The 19469-nt window shown below is 42.8% G+C and overlaps 1 pseudogene; it reads left to right on the forward strand.

The window, feature by feature from the left end:
• Positions 1-15326: 15326 nt before the first annotated feature.
• LOC136495967 (probable LRR receptor-like serine/threonine-protein kinase At1g63430) lies at positions 15327-19312 on the forward strand (annotated as a pseudogene).
• The last annotated feature ends 157 nt before the right edge of the window (positions 19313-19469 follow it).

Here is a 19469-nt window from a genome sequence, read left to right on the forward strand (position 1 = left end):
TTATTTGGACCAACAACATACAAGAATTTGGGTGGAAATCTTTATTGTCTTGTGATTGTTGATGACTATTCAAGATACACATGGGTATTCTTTCTTCATGACAAATCCAAAGTTGCATCTTACTTCAGGAAGTTTGCCAAGAGAGCATAAAATGAATTTGAAGTGAAGCTCAAGAAGATTAGAAGTGACAACAGCAAAGAATTTGACAACACAAACATAGAAGCCTATTGTGATGAAGTTGGGATTAAGCATGAGGTCTCCGCAACATATACTCCTTAACAAAATGGTGTAGTTGAGAGAAAGAACCAGACAATGATCACTCTTGCAAGAACAATGCTAGATGAGTACAACACCCCCGAAGCTCTATGGGCGGAAGCTATCAACATCGCATGCTATGCATCTAACTGCCTATTCCTTCAAAAGTTCCTTAGCAAGACACCTTATGAGTTGCTCAATGGGAAGAAGCCGGACGTCTCCTTCTTTAGAGTGTTTGGTTGCAAATGCTACATCTACAAGAAGCGGCAACACCTAGGGAATTTTCAAAGATGTTGTGATATTGGTTTTCTTGTTGGATACTCATCAAAGTCCAAAGCATATAGAGTATTTAATCAAGCCACCGGCTTGGTTGAACAAACATATGATATGGGCTTAAGCAAGCCCCAAGAGCTTGGTATGAGCGCCTTCGGGACTTCCTCATTCAGAAGGGCTTCACCATTAGGAAGGTCGACACCACACTATTCACCAAGAAGTTTGATGGGCATATCTTCATTTGTCAAGTGTATATTGATGATATCATCTTTGGATCATCAAATGAAGATTCTTACAAAGAGTTTGGTGAATTGATGTTGAAGGAGTTCGAGATTTCAATGATTGGAGAGCTTATATTCTTTCTTAGTTTTCAAGTCAAGCAAATGAGAGAAGGAATTTTCATCTCTCATGAGAAATATACAAATGATCTTCTCAAGAGATTCAAGATGGATGAATGTAAGCCAATCAAGACATCAATACCAACTAATAGACATCTCGACCTAGATGAGGGAGGTAACACGGTTGATCAAACTCTCTATCACTCTATGATTGGTAGCTTGTTATATTTAACCGCATCTAGGCCCGACATCATGTTTAGTGTGTGTATGTGTGCTAGATTTCAAGCTAATCCTAAGGAAACTTATTTAATTGCCGTTAAAAGAATCCTTAGGTATCTTAAGCACACACCAGGCATTGGCCTTTGGTATCCCAAAGGAGTTATATTTGAATTAGTTAGCTATTCCGATTCAGATTATGCCGGTTGCAAAGTGGATAGAAAAAACACATCCGGAGGGTGCCATTTGCTTCATAGATCACTTAGGTCTTGGCCCTCCAAGAAACAAAATAGTGTGACTTTGTCCACCGCCGAAGCGAAATACATTGCCGTGGGTGCTTATTGTGCACAAATACTCTACATGAAACAAACTTTGCTAGACTATGGTGTAGTTGTAGAAAAAGTACCTCTTTTGTGCGATAATGAAAGTGCGGTAAAACTTACAAATAATCTGGTTCAATACTCTCGCACAAAGCACATAGATATCCGTCATCACTTTCTTAGAGATCATGTTACAAAGAATGATATTTCATTAGAAGGTGTAAGGACCGAGGATCAATTGGCGGATATCTTCACTAAACCGATAGATGAGGCGACTTTTTGTCGATTGCGAAATGAGCTCAATGTTCTTGATTTTAGTAACTTCACTAAAAATGATCTTGTGTTGTCCTTTGCATTGCATTGTAATATACAACATGTTTACTTTTTATGGTAATGTATAAAGGGCTTGTCTAACATGGTTAAGATAACTGCCGAAAAGCGTGTGAAGAAGCTTAACCTTGGATCAAACTTGACAAGCAACTAGATTTACTTTCAAGTATTGCATTGCATATGCATGAATGTTGCTTTGTCGTATATCTTCAATTGCCCTCTTATTGCCTATTTTCTTAAAAAGAATTATAGCCTAAGGCAAAATATTTTGAAAATTTTGAGGGTTTGAGAGAGGTCACTCACATCAGTCCCAATTAGTGTTTATTTGGATCTTACTGAAGTTGGGACTTGATTGGGAACAGGCAGCATGAAGGACTTTGAAGATTTGCTGGAAAATGGGTGATCGGACGCTATACCGGACTCTGATGTCCAGCATCTAGTCAGTTCACAGGAGGTGAACTGCTGCTGAGAAGGAGTGACCGAACACTGAAACAGTGCTTTCCTAGCGTCCGGTCAGATGGTGATCCAGCGTCCGGTCGATCAAAGACGAAGGAGACTGTTTGCACCAAACTCTGGCTACATTTGGTCGGGGTTCACCGAACGCGTCCGGTCATGATTCCAGGGGTTTTGGCCCTCTCTGGAATCGACCGAACGCTGGGTGGCAGCGTCCGGTTGCTGCCACCGGAGCGTCCGGTCAGTAGGAAAAGTGCAGTTTTAGGACTTCTTCATTTCCTTTTCTGTCTCATCGGGGGCCACCCATATAATCCAACCACCGTGACCTAAGGCCACATCCGCGCCATCTTCGCTGTCCTAAGCCACCGCACCATGCCCTGGCCATCGCATCTTCTCCAGCGCCCTGCTCCTGCACCAGCGCTGCCTGTGCCGGTGCCTCCCCACGTCAGCGCCACCGCGCCCTGCCTACGCCACCGAATAGCGCGCCCACGTATCTTTAGTGCCACCACCACGCCTGTGCCCTAGCACTGCCCGCTACCGCTCATAGCAATCCTGCACCGCCAGCATCGCCAGTGCCACCACCAGTGCCTCATCGGAATCCCTACCGCCTTCACAAGCATCTCTAGTGCCCACTTTGGATCTCCACGGCCGATCCACACCGACCAGCGTACCCTAACCCTAGGATTCCCAGTGGTTCCCCATGTGTCATTCCTCTACTTTATGGTTCATCGGTTCATCAGTGAGTCCATGCTGTCGTGGTCCCATTGGCAGTTGTCAGTTAACTCGGGGCCAAGCTCGCGAGTACGGATCGAGGCCAAGCCTCAGAAGTGACAGTTGGTTGTCGATCTTCATCAGCAACAGTTATTCCTTTTAGATCCATTAGATGGCTCGTGTCAAGAATGTTAGAGGTGGTCCCGGTGATAAGGATCCGAGGCCCCCGCCTCGCCAGCCTACAAATGCAAAAGGCAAGGCGACGAAGAAGCTAGCGATGAGGAAGCGCAAGTACCTTGATGCAAATATAGCGAGAGCAGCCACAGTTGTAGAGGCCATAGAGCGTGCAAAGAGAGGAGGTGCTCAGAGTGGTGTTGTTATTGTAGATTAGTTGTCTCTATCTACGAGGGCTGCACTTGAGCAGGTTGAGCGCCATCATGGTGGTCCAGCTAGGACTCTCATGGTTGGAAGATGGCGTGTCGCTATTGATGAGAGTCAGTCTTTGGGGGAGCCTTAGAAGCAGCCGCAGCTAGTAGAGCAGACTCAGGAGGGAGAGCAGGCTGAGGAGACAGAGCAGGCACCTCAGCCACAGCTTCACTGCTCTGGTTGTACCCGTGCTCCAGTCACATTGAGGTCAGAGACACAGCAGAGGGGTTCTCACCCACCGCCTAGACCACAGGGTCCGCCTCTAGTGACTCACTTGGATTTGAGGGTCACCATGGCTAAGTAGGTTCAGTAGCTCAGATTTATGGACTTTGAGCAGTGGTTCTCACCGAGGCAGGGTGAGCGTGCTTCAGATGGTTTCTACACACCTTTGTAGGAAGATTTTTATAATGCATATCTTAACAGTGGGGCAGTATTTAGAACTTAGAGGGTGTACAACATTAAGACCATTGTAGCAGCAACTGGAGAGCATATTTGCCCTTACCTAGCTTACCTACCAGGGCTAACAAATTTACTTGGATGGATAGACTTATATGTTCCATCTTGGGTCCGTCAGTTCTATGCTACACTCTGGATTGACCCGCAGCACAGATTTATACACTTTACATTCAGAGGCAGAGATTACAGGCTGATGAGCACTAGGGTCAGAGAGATACTCAGGCTTTAGGAGTAGCCCATCTGGCTACATGAGGTTTGCTATGGATAGACAGTGCCTCCCAGACACCCTCACGGTGATCTTATGCCCCCTACAGATCTAGTCCGCCATTATTTTATAGAGCCATTTGGCGAGGGGTCGAGCAGGACACCTAATGATCTCACTCCTACAGCTAGAGTGCTGGATGCTATTATGAGGAGGACACTGCTTCCGAGGATGGGGTATCGTGAGGGCTTGACTCGCATACAGTTATGGTTACTGAACTCTCTGATGTAGCAGATAGTGTTTGACATTTTGGATCTCCTTCTATTAGAGATGGAGGATACTATTACAGAGGGATTCAGGGGTCACAGGTAGCTACCATATGCTCACTGGGTTACATTCCTGATCCATAGGGTAGTTACTATGAGGCCACCAGAGATGCTGCAGAGTATAGTGGTGCTACTACAGAGTTCCCTACATACAACATGACTCATTTGTATTTCTGAGTTGAACTTTGGTAAATCATATAAAATCATGTAGGTATCCAAAAATTATGAAACCAATTTTGTTAAGTTCCTAAAATTCTTCTCTATCTGTTAGTGTATTTAGTTCATATATATACTTGTCAATGCTAGGAGCTATTAAATCATTTGAGAGTTCTTAATATTATTAGGTTAAATATTGTAGGAATTTTTGTGGCAAAATGATGATATCTTTAGCTTTGAAAATTTTATAGTAACTTCATGGTATTATTATGTTCTCACTATAATTTTTGTAGCTTTAGAATAGACTTAACATAAGGGTAGTTAAATGTTCTTTATTTTAAATATACATTAAATCATTAGTAGAAATAAAGATATATCATTCATTTGTAAATCTAGGTGTTTGTTAGTTGAACCCAACACTTTACTTGATGAAGATGATAGTTAGCTTAGAATCTTAGTCATTAGAGCTACCTTAGTAGTTTACCATGTGTATTCTTATTTTAAGAGTTGCTATTGCCGAAATGCTAAGAGTTGCATCATCATCACATGCATATAGAGAACGAGTTGGCGGAGATCGTGACCATCGGAGATCACAAGTTCAAGGAGGTGATTGAGGAGTATGAGGAGGATGTCCTCATGTAGAAGGAGGTCCTAGAGCCACCACTGACTGAGCTGACACCGCGCCTGCCCAAGGTAAGCCCCGGTGCATAACCCTTATTTTGAATGATCACTGGATATATATATATATATATATATATATATATATATATATATATATATATATATATATGTGTGTGTGTGTGTGTGTGTGTGTGTGTGTGTGTGTGTGTGATGTGCATTTATGTTATAGGATTTATATTGAAACTACATGTATAGATATACCAACCTAGGAGTACTACTAGCATAGGTTGAGTAGCTGCTATGCTTAGGCTATCGGTAGCGTGAGTAACCTGCCATTACTCACAATAGGTGATTATTATTATCACCCTCATGATAAAATGGTGAAAAGAAATAGAGACTGGGCAGGGATATGGTATGGGTATTGGTGGGTGTAAGAGGTTGTGTCTCGTGGCTAATGGGGTATAGCTTGGTTACACTATTTTCCTTGTCTATGTCGGCTAAGGACCGACCGTTGCATTGGATTCTAGTCAGGTCATAGACTTATTATCCTGAGCACATACTTGTTTATTGGAGCAGGGAAAGCTCATTGCTCTCTTGTCATGGGTTCTGGCTCTTTCTAGACTGACTGATTGGAGGTGGGGATGGTGGAGGTCTAAGCACCACACTAAGTCTAGGACTCAGGTGTGGGGGCTTGGAGTCCACGTTTGGACAGGGACCTAGACCCCTTGATAGGAGAGTGGTGGGTTGGTCCTGCTTGTGCCTAGGGTACAAGCGAGGTGTGTGTTTCGAGGTATCGAGCTGGTTTACATTGATTCACGAATCGCCGTATAATATGATACGACTTGTCTATGATTTAGCACCGTAGTAAGAACTAGAAGATAAAAGGTAGCGAAATAGATCTGATTGTTGCTTGAAAATAGAAGAGGTGCTTACCTAGAATGTTTAGCTAATGAACTAATCATGACTGCTAATAAAACACATACATAAGGATTCACTATTAGTAATGCTTTTTGCTAAAGGAAACCCAGCAAACCATAAAGCTTATCATATCCTTTAGAGTTGGTAAATTATTCTCACTAGTCGAGTAAGTCTTGCTAGGACATTGTGTACTCAGGGTTTATTTACCCCTGTTGTAGGTGCAACGTGAGGAATGATTGTTGTGTGGAGGATTCTTCTGGTGGGCATAGACGGATCCTTGTATCTTATCGCTAGATGATTATTTCAATTCCGCTGTTCAAATTATGCACTCTGAACTTGGTATTGTAATAATGTATTTTTGAGAAATATTGTTGCATGAAATGGACTAAGTGATGTAAACTCGTTCTCATAATTGGATCTCGGGTGAAAACATGAATTATTCGAGTTCTCCCTCAAGGTGTGCTCGATGGAACCATCCGATGTAGCTGGCTTTCAGGGTGCTTAGTGTCTAGTGGAAGACGAGCGCCTCCAAAGGTGTGCTATTTTGAATGGTTCTGCCATAGGTGGTATCAGAGCCAATAATGAGTCTACGATTTTCATAACTCTTTTCAAAACCTAAAATTTGACCAACAAAAGTTTTGTGAAAAGTATGATGCGATAAAATTATGTAAATAAGTATAAGCCCTAGCAACATGGTCTATTTAGGAAAGTGGCACTGGTTTTATCTAATCAAGTTTCTATAGGTACACTACCTTATGTTGTGTAAAAATTGTTTAGCAAACAGGAAGTGAGTGTGTGATGTACCGAAATTTTTTGCGAATGCCGCTATATTCTAGCTTGAGTGAACGGGTAGGCCAATGCATGCATCAGAAAAAGAGAATCTTTCTTAAACTAAACTCCCCCCCACAAGTATAATTTGGATTAATGAATTAATAGGATAACCTAAAAGAATGCTTTGTCTGAAAGCCTTATCGTTTCTCTAGTCTCTTGTTCCTAATCTAGAGGGTTGTCCTTAATGGTTGGTTCCTATTTGTTTACAGATAAACCTAAGGTCTGGTCGCAGAAGCACCAGTGCCGGGGCGGGCCATGGTCTTGGTGAAGGCCAAGGTGAAAGTGGTCATGACAATGAGAACAGCAACTGGGAGAGCCATGAGGCCCCGCTTCTGGCTCCTCCACCACCACCACCACCACCTCCGATGACCCATGCAGAGATGATGACAGAGATGTTGGCTGCTCGGCATGAGTTAGCCCGTGCCTTGGAGATGCTAGCCTAGGCTATTGGTGGCTTTGCCCATGGAGGCCACGGAGGCAATGGTTGGAACGGGGGTGGTGCCCACGGTCCCAAGGGGCCCATTCTTACCAGGATTTCTTGAAGACGCACCTGCCCACATTCATGCCAATGGCTGAGCCTCAAGATGCGGAGCATTGGCTTTGTATTCTGGAGTAGAAGTTTTAGCTGCTCACGGTGACTGAAGAACAGAAGGTGTGCTTTGTAGTGCAATAGCTATTGGGTTCTACCAGTGCATGGTGGGACACATTCAATGCCATGCAGCCGATGGATCATCGTGTGACTTGGCAGGAGTTTATCACCACATTCAGAGAGTACTATATTCCTGCTGGTGTGCTGAAGAGGAAGTTGACAGAGTTCCTAGACCTGAAGCAAGGGAGCATGTCTGTGATGGATTATGTGAACAAGTTCAACCATCTGACACAGTATGCTAGGACCCACGTTGATACTGATAAGAAGAAGAGGGACCATTTCTATCATGGCCTCTCTTGTAGTCTGTAGAAGGAGCTATACAGAGGGAACTACCAGACTTTTGGGGCTATGATGAATGCTGCTATTACCATAGAAGGGCTTCAGCGTGACTTTCAGGCTAAGTGGAAGCGCAAGCGGGTGATTACTGGGTCTTCTAGTCACCCCAGGCTCAAAAGGTACAGGTTGTTAGGCGGGTGCCCTATCAGTCTTCAAGTGGGTAGCCGTTCCGTCAGCCTCAACAGACCTACCAGGCACCTCTCACCTAGTACCGTGCACCTACTCAGCAGATGCAATAGTAGCCTTAGGGATAGCAAGTTCTGCCTCATCAGGGATAGGGGAACAAGCCTGGTGCTTGTTTCAAGTGTGGCAAGGAAGGCCACTATGCTCGGGAGTGTCCACAGAACCAACCTACGTAGTCTTTCTAGCATTCAGCCAACTCCCATCTAGTCAAGAGGACATTTATCAAGAAGAAGGTGCCCGTAAGCCGCTCTAGACAAGTCAACTTCACTGAGGCTGAGGAGATCTTGTAGAATGAACCTATGATAGCTAGTATGTTTACCATTGATTCTCACCCAACAAATGTGTTGTTTGATTCTGGTGTATCACATTCATTCATGAGCATGGGGTTTGTATAGAGGCACAATATATCTCTTATGGCTATTTCTATTGCCTATAGAATCAGTACTCTAGGTGTGCAGTTGTGTGTTAATACTTGGATGAACATAGTCAAATTAGTGCTAGCCACTCACACTTACTCCCTCCAGTTCATGGTGCTGCCTAGGCAAGGCATTGATGCAATTATGGGCATGAACTAGTTGCGAGTTTATGGGGTAGTATTGAACCTTAAGCAGAGAGTTATTGAGTTATGGCTTCCTTCTTCTGAGGATAGGATGTCTCTTCTTATGCCCTTAGATCTAGCCTTACAAGTTGTTGCTCATATTGAAGCTTCTCCTGATCTTGCCTCAATTCCTGTGGTCTATGAGTTCCTAGATGTCTTTCCTAAAGATCTACCCAGGTTGTCACCGGATAGAGATGTGGAGTTTTCCATTGAGTTAGAACCTAGCACTGCTCCTATTTCACGGCATCCCTACCACATGGCTCCTAAAGAACTAGCAAAAATGAAGAAGCAGTTAGAGAAATTATTGGAGAAGGGCTTTACCATCCTAGTTCTTCACTATGTGGTTGTCTAGTTATTTTTGTGAAGAAGAAGAATGGTACTCTGCTGATGTGTGTGGATTACCACCCTCTCAATGCGGTAACCATTAAGAACAAGTATCTTTTGCCTCGTATTGATACTTTGTTTGATCAGTTGGCTGGTGCCAAGGTGTTTTCAAAGATTGATCTTTGTTCTGGGTATCATCAAATTAAGATCCGGCCATAAGATATACCAAAGACAACTTTCTCTACTAGGTATGGCTGTATGAATACCTAGTTATGTCTTTTGGTCTCACAAATGCTCCTGCATTCTTCATGTATCTCATGAATTCAGTCTTTATGCTGAAGTTGGATAAGTTTATAGTGGTGTTCATTGATGATATTTTGATATACTCCAAGAACAAGGAAGAGCATGCCCAACATCTTCGGATAGTACTGACTTGATTTAGGGAACACAAGCTGTATGCCAAATTCAGCAAGTGTGGCTTTGGTTAGATCGAGTGCAGTTTTTGGGACATGTTCTAACACCTAAAGGTATCTCTGTAGACCCAAGCAAGGTGCAAGATGTGTTAAATTGGAAGTCTTCAAAGTTAGTGCATCAGATCCGTCAATTCCTTGGTCTTGCTGGTTATTATCGGTGCTTCATTCCTGACTTCTCCAAAATAGCCCAGCCAATGACCAAGTTTCTCCAGAAAGATGTCAAATTGTTATGGAGTCCGGCTTATGAAGAAGCTTTCCAAGCCCTGAAGAAATTTCTTACCTTTGCTCCTGTTCTTGCCCAACCAGATATTGATAGACCATTTGATGTGTATTGTGATGCCTCAAGGACTGGATTGGGATGCGTGCTTATGCAGGATGGACATGTGATAGCTTATGCTTCACGCTAGCTGAAAAAGCACGAGGTGAATTGTCCCACCCATGATTTAGAGCTGGCTGCTGTGGTACACGCTCTAAAAATTTGGAGGCATTATTTGTTGGGAAATAAAGTGCATATTTATATGGATCACAGAAGCCTCAAATATATTTTCACTTGGTTCGAGCTAAACATGAGGCAACGGATATGGTTGGAGCTAATCAAAGATTATAATTTAGAGGTTCATTACCATCCTAGAAAAGCTAATGTGGTAGCTGATGCTTTGAGCCAGAAGTCGTATCAAGTTGAAGAGGCACCTTTGTCTCTCAACCATGCTGAGGTGCTAGCCCATATTGCTCTAGTCTCGGATTTACTTGAGCAAATTATTATAGAGCAAAGGCAAGATGTTTCAGAAATCCTGCATATAAAGGAGTTAATTGCCGAAGGGCGTGGTCCTCATTTTAGTATTGATGATCAAGGTGTAGTGAGGTTCAAGAACAGATTGGTTGTTCCCTCAAGTGATGAGCTTAGGAGAAAAATTTTGGATGAAGCACACAATTCCAAGTTGTCCATCCATCCAGGAAGTAACAAGATGTACCATGATTTGCGCCACTTGTATTGGTGGTCAAATATAAAGCAGGATATCACCAAGTACATCATGGAATGTGACACTTTTGGAAGAGTTAAGGCAGACCATATGCATACACCGGGATTTTTACAGCCCTTGCCTATTCCTGTTTGGAAATGGGAGGATATTTCCATAGACTTTGTTGTGGGTTTGCCCCGCACGGCAAAGGGGAATGACTCTATTTGGGTCATTGTGGATCGCCTTACCAAGTCCACTCATTTCCTTCCGGGGGATACCAGATATTCAGCCAAGAAGTATGCCAAGTTGTATTTTGATCAGATTGTGATCCTGCATGGAGTTCCTCTTACTATCATCTCTGATAGAGGGTCAGTCTTTGTCTCTCATTTTTGGGAGCAACTCTAGGAATGTCTTGGTACTAGTCTCCTTAGAAGTTTAGCTTATCATCCACAAACTGATGGTCGGACAGAAAGAGTCAATCAAGTACTTGAGGATATGTTGAGGGCTTGTGCCATTTCTTTTCCTAAAAAGTGGAACAAATGCTTGACTCTAGCTAAGTTTTCTTATAACAATAGTTATCAAGAAAGCAGTTGAATGGCACCATTTGAGGCCCTGTATGGCAAGAAATTTAGAACACCTCTTAACTAGGTTGAGGTGGGTGATCGTGGATATTTTGGGCCTGATTTTATCAAAGAAGCTCGAGAGCAAGTTAGTATTATTCAGAGTCATTTGAAGGCAGCTCAAAGTCATCAGAAAACTTATGTGGACAAACAAAGAAGGCCCTTGCAATTTGAAGTTGGTGATCATGTGTATCTCAAAGTGTCACCCATGAGAGGGGTGCATCGCTTTGGTGTCTGAGGAAAGCTAGCCCCTCGCTATGTTGGACCTTACAAGATTTTGGCCCGGTGTGGTTCTGCTGCCTACCATTTCCTACTCCTGGATATTTTTTCAACGGTGCATAATATCTTCCATGTTTCCCAGTTAAAGAAATATTTGCGGGTCCCTGATGAAGCGGTGGAAATTGAAGGACTTCCTCTCTAGCCCAACTTGTCTTATATTGAGCATCCTGTTAAGATCTTAGATGAAAAAGAAAGAGTGACTAGAAACAACGTGGTGAAGTTTTATAAAGTTGAGTGGAAAAATCACTCGGAGGATAAAGCAACATGGGTGCAAGAAAGCTATATCTTGAAGCATTATCCCCACCTTCTTTCTAGTTCACCGAGGTAATTGTTTAAATCGGAATTTATTTCTCATCTCTTTTTCCACACTAGGCACATGAAATCTTGGGATGAGATTTTGTTTAAGGGAGTAGATTTGTAACACCCTCGGTGTTACACTGTAAATCATTTACTAAAACATGTCATGAGCATGATGTTTATATGTTAATGCAAGTGATAAAGTATGTAGATCAATTTCTATAACTCAAAACGATCAACTAAAATGCGAACGAAAGTTGATTCGATAGTCATGTTATATCACTTAGGGTTTAAAACCAATTTTTATTAAGCAAAAATGCTATAGAATATGTATGTGATACTTAAATAAAGTTTAAAGTACAAACTTTGTAGAGGACAGTGAAATACTTGCGGTCGAAAAATGATATTATTAGCTAATATTTTCACTAGCTTAGAGTCCACACTGAGTCCGGGACTCAAGTGTGGGGGCTTGGAGTCCAAGTTTGAACGGGGACCTAGACCCCTTGATAGGAGAGTGGTGGGTTGGTCCTGCTTGTGCTTGGGGTACAAGCAAGGTATGTGTTTCGGGGTACCTAGCTGGGCTACATTGATTCATGAATTACCGTATAATACAGTATGACTTGTCTATGATCTAGCACCGTAGTAAGAACTAGAAGATAAAAGGTAGCGAAATAGATCTGATTGCTTAACTCTTGCTTGAAAATAGAAGAGGTGCTTACCTAGAATGGTTTGCTAATGAATTAATCATGACTGCTAATAAAACACATACATAAGAATTCACTATTAGTAATGCTTTTTGCTAAAGAAAACCCAGCAAACCATAAAGCTTATCATATCCTTTAGAGTCGATAAATCATTCCCACTAGTCGGGTAAGTCTTGCGAGTATATTGTGTACTCAGGATTTATTTACCCTGTTGCAGGTGCAGCTTGAGGAATGGCTGTTGTGTGGAGGATTCTTCTGGTGGGCACAGACGGATCCTTGTATCTTATCGCTAGATGATTATTTCAATTCCACTGTTTAAATTTCGTACTCTGAACTTGGTATTGTAATAATGTATTTTTGAGAACTATGATTGTATGAAATGGACTAAGTGATGTGAACTCATTCTCATTATTGAATCCTGGGTAAAAAATATGGATTGTTCGAGTTCTCCCTTGGGTGTGCTGGACGGAACCATCCGATGTAGCTTGCTTTGGGGGTGCTTAGTGTCTAGTGGAAGATGAGCGCCTCCGAAGGTGCGCTATTCTGAGCAGTTCTGCCACAGCTATTCAGAAAAGTCAAAAGGTTATCGCTGACAAACGAAGTTTGTAGAAACAAGACATGATGTGTTCTTGGAGGATGATATGATAAGGGAGAGCATGGTAGCGCGAGAAAATAATTTTAAAGAGAAGTAGATATACGTGCACACTTCAATGGTTCATGAACCATTCTTCACGCTACCTGTTGTTGTTGTACCAATAGTGCAAGACACTATAGTAATAATACCTGTTGTTAGTTCTCCTGTGGCAACAATGAATGAACATGAGGAACCTATTGTTCAGGATCCCATAGAACCTATTGTCACACATGAGGAAGAGCAACAACAGCCTCATATAGAACAAGTGTCATCTAATGAGGCTCCTAGAAGGTCTCAAAGAGTCAAGAGATCAGTCATTCCTGATAACTACGAAGTTTATGATTGTGAGGAATTTTAAATAGAGGGTGATCCCACCTCATTTGAAGAAGCCATGAGAAACGCTCACTCATCAAAGTGGCTTGAAGCCATGCAAGATGAAATAAAATCAATGAAAACCAACGGTGTTTGGGACTTAGACACAATTCTTAAAGGAGCCAAGACAGTAGGCTGTAAATAGGTCTACAAAACCAAACATGACTCCAAAGGGGATATAGAAAGATTTAAAGCGTGACTTGTGGCGAAAGGCTTCACGCAAAGAGAAGGTATAGATTATAATGAGACATTTTCTCCAGTCTCATGTAAGGATTCTTTTAGAATCATAATGACGCTTATAGCACATTACAATTTAAAATTACATCAGATGGATGTAAAGACGACGTTCCTAAATGGGGATCTGGAGGAAAATATTTACATGGCACAACCGAAAGGTTTTATTGTGGAAGGAAAAGAATGTATGGGATTCCGCCTGAAGAAATTCATTTACGGATTAAAACAAGCTTCAAGACGGTGGTATTTGAAGTTTGATAGTACAATAAGAAAGTTTGGGTTTTAAAAAAAATGTAGAGGACAATTGCGTTTATGCAAAGTTCAAGAATGGGAAATACATTTTCCTAGTCTTGTATATGGATGACATCTTGCTCGCTAGCAGTGATGTTAATCTACTACTAGAAACAAAGAAGTTCTTGTCCTCAAAGTTTGATATGAAGGATCTCGGTGAAGCTTCGTTCGTCCTAGGAATAAAGATTTACCGAGATAGAGAAAAGGGGGTTTTAGGATTATCACAAAAGACATACTTAGAAAAAGTTCTAAGGAAATACAGTATGCAAAATTATAAGTCTTCACCTGCTCCCATAGTCAAGGGCGATAGATATGGAAAATTTCAATGTCATAGGAACCAATATGAGATCGATCAAATGAAAGTGGTTCCATATAGTTCAGTTGTCGGAAGTTTACAGTATGCTCAAGTGTGTACTTACCCTGACTTAGCATTTGTTATCGGGTTACTTGACATATATCAGAGTAATTCAGTAATAGAACACTAAAAATTAGTAAAGAAAGTTTTGCGTTACCTGTAAGGTACGAAGGGTCTCATGCTAACGTACAAAAGATTTGATTCCCTGCACATAGAGGGGTATACAGATTTTGATTATGCGGGAGATGACAGAAAGTCCACGTTAGGATATATATTCACTCTCGCAGGAGAATCTATATCGTGGAAAAGCTCAAAGCAAATTGTCACTACATTGTCCACAATGTATATCGAGTTTGTAGCATGTTATGAGGCCACAGGGCAGGTGAATTGGCTGAAGAAATTCATGTCTGGGTTGAAAGTGGTAGACGACATACATAAACCACTCAAGTTATACTACGATAATAATCCAACAATATGTTATGCTCACAACAATAAGTCAAGTGGTGATGTCAAACACATTGACATAAAGTATTATGTTGTGAAAGACAAAGTCCGAGATCATATAATTAGTCTTGAGCATATAAGAACAGAAAAGATGCTCGTGGATCCGTTTACAAAAGGCTTACCACCCAGCGTGTTCAGAGAACACTTACTCGGCATGGGTTTAAGAGAAAGCCTATGATTCCTGGACAATGCGGGCCTAGTTCAGAATCTGTTTTAAACCAGAGAGGTGTATTGTAGCTGTTTAATCTAATGGTAACAGACCGTGACGATGAGGCACGCTCTTTGCACTGATCTGTGATGGAATGGAAATAAGATAAAGCAAGTAAGTTGAGTTTATGTCATAAGGTGAGATAGGGGGGAGAATGTTAGATTGATCTCCACCAATTGGTCCAGTTGGGCCCTTGGATCCACGCTCTGATCTGGGGCGCCCAACCGCTCCATGGTTGATGGGCCCCCGTCGCACAGCGCCATAAAAAAGGAGGTGGAAGCCGAGGCACAAGGCACGAGGTTCACCTGCGCCGCCACAACCCCACCTACATACCAACCCTAGTCAATCTAGAGAGGGGGCGCTGCCAGCAACGAGAAGCACCGTCATCAGCCACCGCCGCCACTGCACCGTCGCCTCTGCATCGCCGCCTCTGCACCGCCACCCTACGACCGCGCCTCCACCGACACCGACGTGATGGCCAACTCGTCTTCCTCGAAGACGGCCAATGGTTTGCCACCCTGCATCCCTCTCTCTTTGTTTTCCTAGTACTAGTTCGTGTTTTAGAGTTTACCATGTTCTAAATTCAAGTATACAATTCCTGCAAGTAATGATTCCGACATGTAAGTAACTGGTTTTCAGTGTCTTCAAAACCCCAAAGGTTGTTTTCAGTAACTGTTTGAATTTAATTAACTGTACGGAGACAAGCTGAGGAGATATTAAACAATGATCAAACTGTGAACTCCAGAGCCTTGACAGTACTCTTCTATCCAGACATCAATTGGTATGGCATATGAACAAGCCTTTCCCCCGTAAAATCTGCGGAGAGGCTGCTTCAAACCCACGACCTGGTGACTCGGTGAGACAGCTCTCACCACTGCACCATGAGTGGAATCTGCTCCCACATGAGTGGGGTCTGGGGAAGGGATAAACCGAGACAAGCCTTTCCCCCGTAAAATCTGCGGAGAGGCTGCTTCAAACCCACGACCTGGTGACTCAGTGAGACAGCACTCACCACTGCACCATGAGTGGAATCTGCCAACAGCAATGATCAAATTGGATTGTGTCAGCTATCTCAGCTAACCAATGTTGATCTCTCGTATAACTTTTTGGTTGGAGATATTCCCACATGCTTACAGCAAATCCAAAGGTACACCTTCGCCTTTTGTGGCTTAAATGTTTCAGTTGTCTTCCTGAACTTACTTGTTTTACAGTATTTGAACAGATCAAGCTTGGTAGGGAATTGCTTCCAGAACAACACATCAAACCGTCCACCGCAGCAATGTATGGTGATATTTTATATTTCAACTTTTGACATATTATAGTCATTAGTACAATTTGTTCCTCTTTTTGGGCTGTTTGACACCCTTTTCCTTCGTTATTTGACAAGAGCATATACTATCACTGGTTGCAAGATACAATTAACAGTTCCCGGTGAAAATCCTCGTGCGGAGCAAAATGAAAATTTCACAAAAAATACTTTATCAATAACATATTGATAAAGCAATCCTAGTATTTAATAAACTGCATTTTTTTTAAGGAAGTTACTAAACTACATATCCTGTCAACTACCACATTAGGCTAGTCTGAGTAAAGAAGTCCAACCCTTTGTTCATCCCTAGAAGATGAAATTGGGGTGCATTTCTGGGCTCGAGGACATAGTGCAATGTTGGAAACCTAACTATAGCCTGTTAAAATTTATCTGACACTTAACAGAAGAAAAGTAACCCTAGTCACATTGCGTTGTCAGTTTCGGATCACTAGGTTACGGATGATTTGGGACCTGGGATAATGTAACCGTGGCTATGGTTGTTAAAATAAAAGCCTGAACTTGACACTTTGTTTGCTTCCTTGTTGGATCCGATTTCCCACATTCTTCCTTTTGTCCTTCTGTGCTTCGTTATTTAAGGCTCCTTTTGTTTTGGTTCATGTTAATAGCCCCACCTTGGTTTTTAAGGATGCTCAAACTGATTTTGTGCGTTTTCATGCTTGTTACATCTGAGCAACACAATACCGGTCTATATACTGTCAAACTAGAACGTTCCCAATGTTACTGTAATTTGCTTTTCTGAACAGTGAGCAAGTGCACTACATAATTACAGGTGAAACTAATCAGGACAAAGGCAAAGACAATGGTGCTGATGAGAATGTGCAGAAAGGCCTGCCAGAACCACTTTGGCTATTCATTATGGAAGTCATCGCAGCAGTTTCATTGCTTTGTTTGTTAACACTTTGTACTATGACTGGCCTCCGAAGGTGCAGAGCTAGATCCTCTGGATCGGGACCAGTGTTCCATGGACAAGAGCTATAAGCTGGAAGGAGAACACTGTAATCTCAATAGGTCAGTGCCTGCTTTTGTTGAGTTACTGATAGAACTGAACTTTACACTGTGTTGGTTACGGGTTGCCTTCAAAATAAAATGAACAGGCACGAGAGCTGCCTATTATATTGATAAAGAAGAAATTGTGTTGATTACCAGTTGTTGCTTCTGTAGATGATGACCTCCTGGTAAATGTGCCAAAGATAAGCCGACAGGAGCTGGCAGAGGCTTGCGAAGACTTCAGCAACATAATTGGATCGTCTCAGGAGACAGTTGTGTACAAGGGAACTCTGAAGGATGGCCGGGAAATCGCTGTTGTGTCGCTGACTGTTCCGGTGCACTACTGGAATGACTATGTGGATCTTTACTTTCAGAAGGAGAAGAGTGTCAACCAACTAAACCCACATCAAGATTTTTTACTGCTATATAATCGTATCTCATAATGTGCTCGAAATATTCAGGTGATAGAAATGTCAAGACTGAGCCATGAAAACGTTGCGAAGATGGTGGGATACTGCAAGGAGTCTGATCCATTTTCAATAATGCTAGTCTTTCAGTATCCACCAAATGGGACACTCTACGAGCATCTGCACGGTAAGTCAACAAGCTCTTGCCTTGCTCCATGCCTCCATGTATGGTGGAGTGAACTCGATGCGTTATCTGTTTGCAGATGGAGATGGGTGGCAGGTATCTTGGCCTAGACGGATGAAATTAGCACTCGCCGTCTCGCGGGTTCTCAGATACTTGCACATTGAGCTGTAAACCTCCATTTGTAGTTGCTGCACTGACGTCTAGTTCAGTTTACCTAACCGAAGACTTCTCCCCAAAGGTCTGTGTTGTATATATGCACTCCTAGACACACTGCTAAATCAAGAGCATTAGTTGCTTGTAGCATAGCATCCTGATTCCTGAGCATGAGGTTCCAGTCTTAGTTCAGTTCAGATAACAACTGCAACTGAGCCTTAGTTCCACCCCAACTTTCAAAAAGTTGCTACAGTACCTATCACATCGAATGTTTGCGGCCCGTGCATGGAGCATTAAATGTAGACGAAAAGAAAAACTAATTGCACAGTTTGGTGGGAAATTGCGAGACGAACGTTTTGAGCCTAATTAGTCCATGTTTGAACACTATTTGCCAAATAAAAACGAACGTGCTACAGGAGCCCCAAAATCCAAATTCCTACAACTAAACACAGACTGAATGTGGTTTTGCAGATAATTGATTTCGAGAGGTGGAGATATCTCGGGACCAAACCAGGATTTGCCTCACTGAATGGCTGGTCAGTCAACAGCATTACAGATTCTCGGCATAAGTGCTTCATGGACGTCCAGGCCAACACGTATGCGTCAAGGTTTTAAATAGCCGGCTAAGCCATTTAGCTTTCTATATCTGAAAACAGGCTATAGCTGGCTATAGCGGGCTATAGTCGTAGCTAAGGGCTAACTTGTACATGGAAAAACTTAGCTAAATCCTTCTCAAACAGCTATAGCCGGAGATAACGGAGGCTATAGCTGGAGATTTAAAACCTTGGTATGCGTTCGGCGTGATCCTGCTGGAGCTGATCAGTGGCAGAGCCTCGGTTTCCAAAGATACAGGGGGCTTAGTGGATTGGGTAACTGCTGACTCTTCTTCACCCTGTTCGCTTGTTGGTTTCAGGCAGGTTTATTCAACCAGCCAACAGTGTTTTCCTCTTACAACAAACTAGCACCAACCAGCCCAAACCAGCCCAGAAACCAACCAACGAACACGCCGCTTAACTCAAGCGGCCAATCCTGCTCATATGCTACAGCTAAACTGCCTCAGGCATGAGTGGCGTCAGGCTACCTGTATCTGTGATCACTGATAACGACTGGACGTGTTGCGTGCAGGCAAGAAAACACCTGGAGCAGCCCGAGGAGTTCAGCAAGCTGGTGAACCCGAGGCTGCAGAGCGTGAACCAGGAGAGCCTGGGCATCGTCTGCAACGTGGTGAACCTGTGCATCGACCTGGAGCCGTCGCGGCGGCCGTCCATGAGCATGATCGCGGCCATCCTGGAGGAAGGCATCGAGGCGTCGGCGGCCACCATGCTCAGGAATTCGTCTCTGGCCTGGGCCGAAGCGGAGCTGGCCATCTCCTAGATGCCATTTGCTTGTTTTGCTGCACTCGCTAGACTGTATAGTTCCTTGGACAGTGATGGTTTGACCCATTGTTACGCCGTTTGCATTGTAATGGTTCCCCCTCTTTTCCGGAGAGAGAAAGTGGCATAGAAATCTGAATTCAAAATGACTTAAATTTTGATTTGATCAGCACAAGAAGCAGA

This window comes from Miscanthus floridulus, chromosome 12 (genome assembly GCF_019320115.1).
Source record: "Miscanthus floridulus cultivar M001 chromosome 12, ASM1932011v1, whole genome shotgun sequence".
In the NCBI taxonomy this organism is placed as follows: Eukaryota; Viridiplantae; Streptophyta; class Magnoliopsida; order Poales; family Poaceae; genus Miscanthus; species Miscanthus floridulus.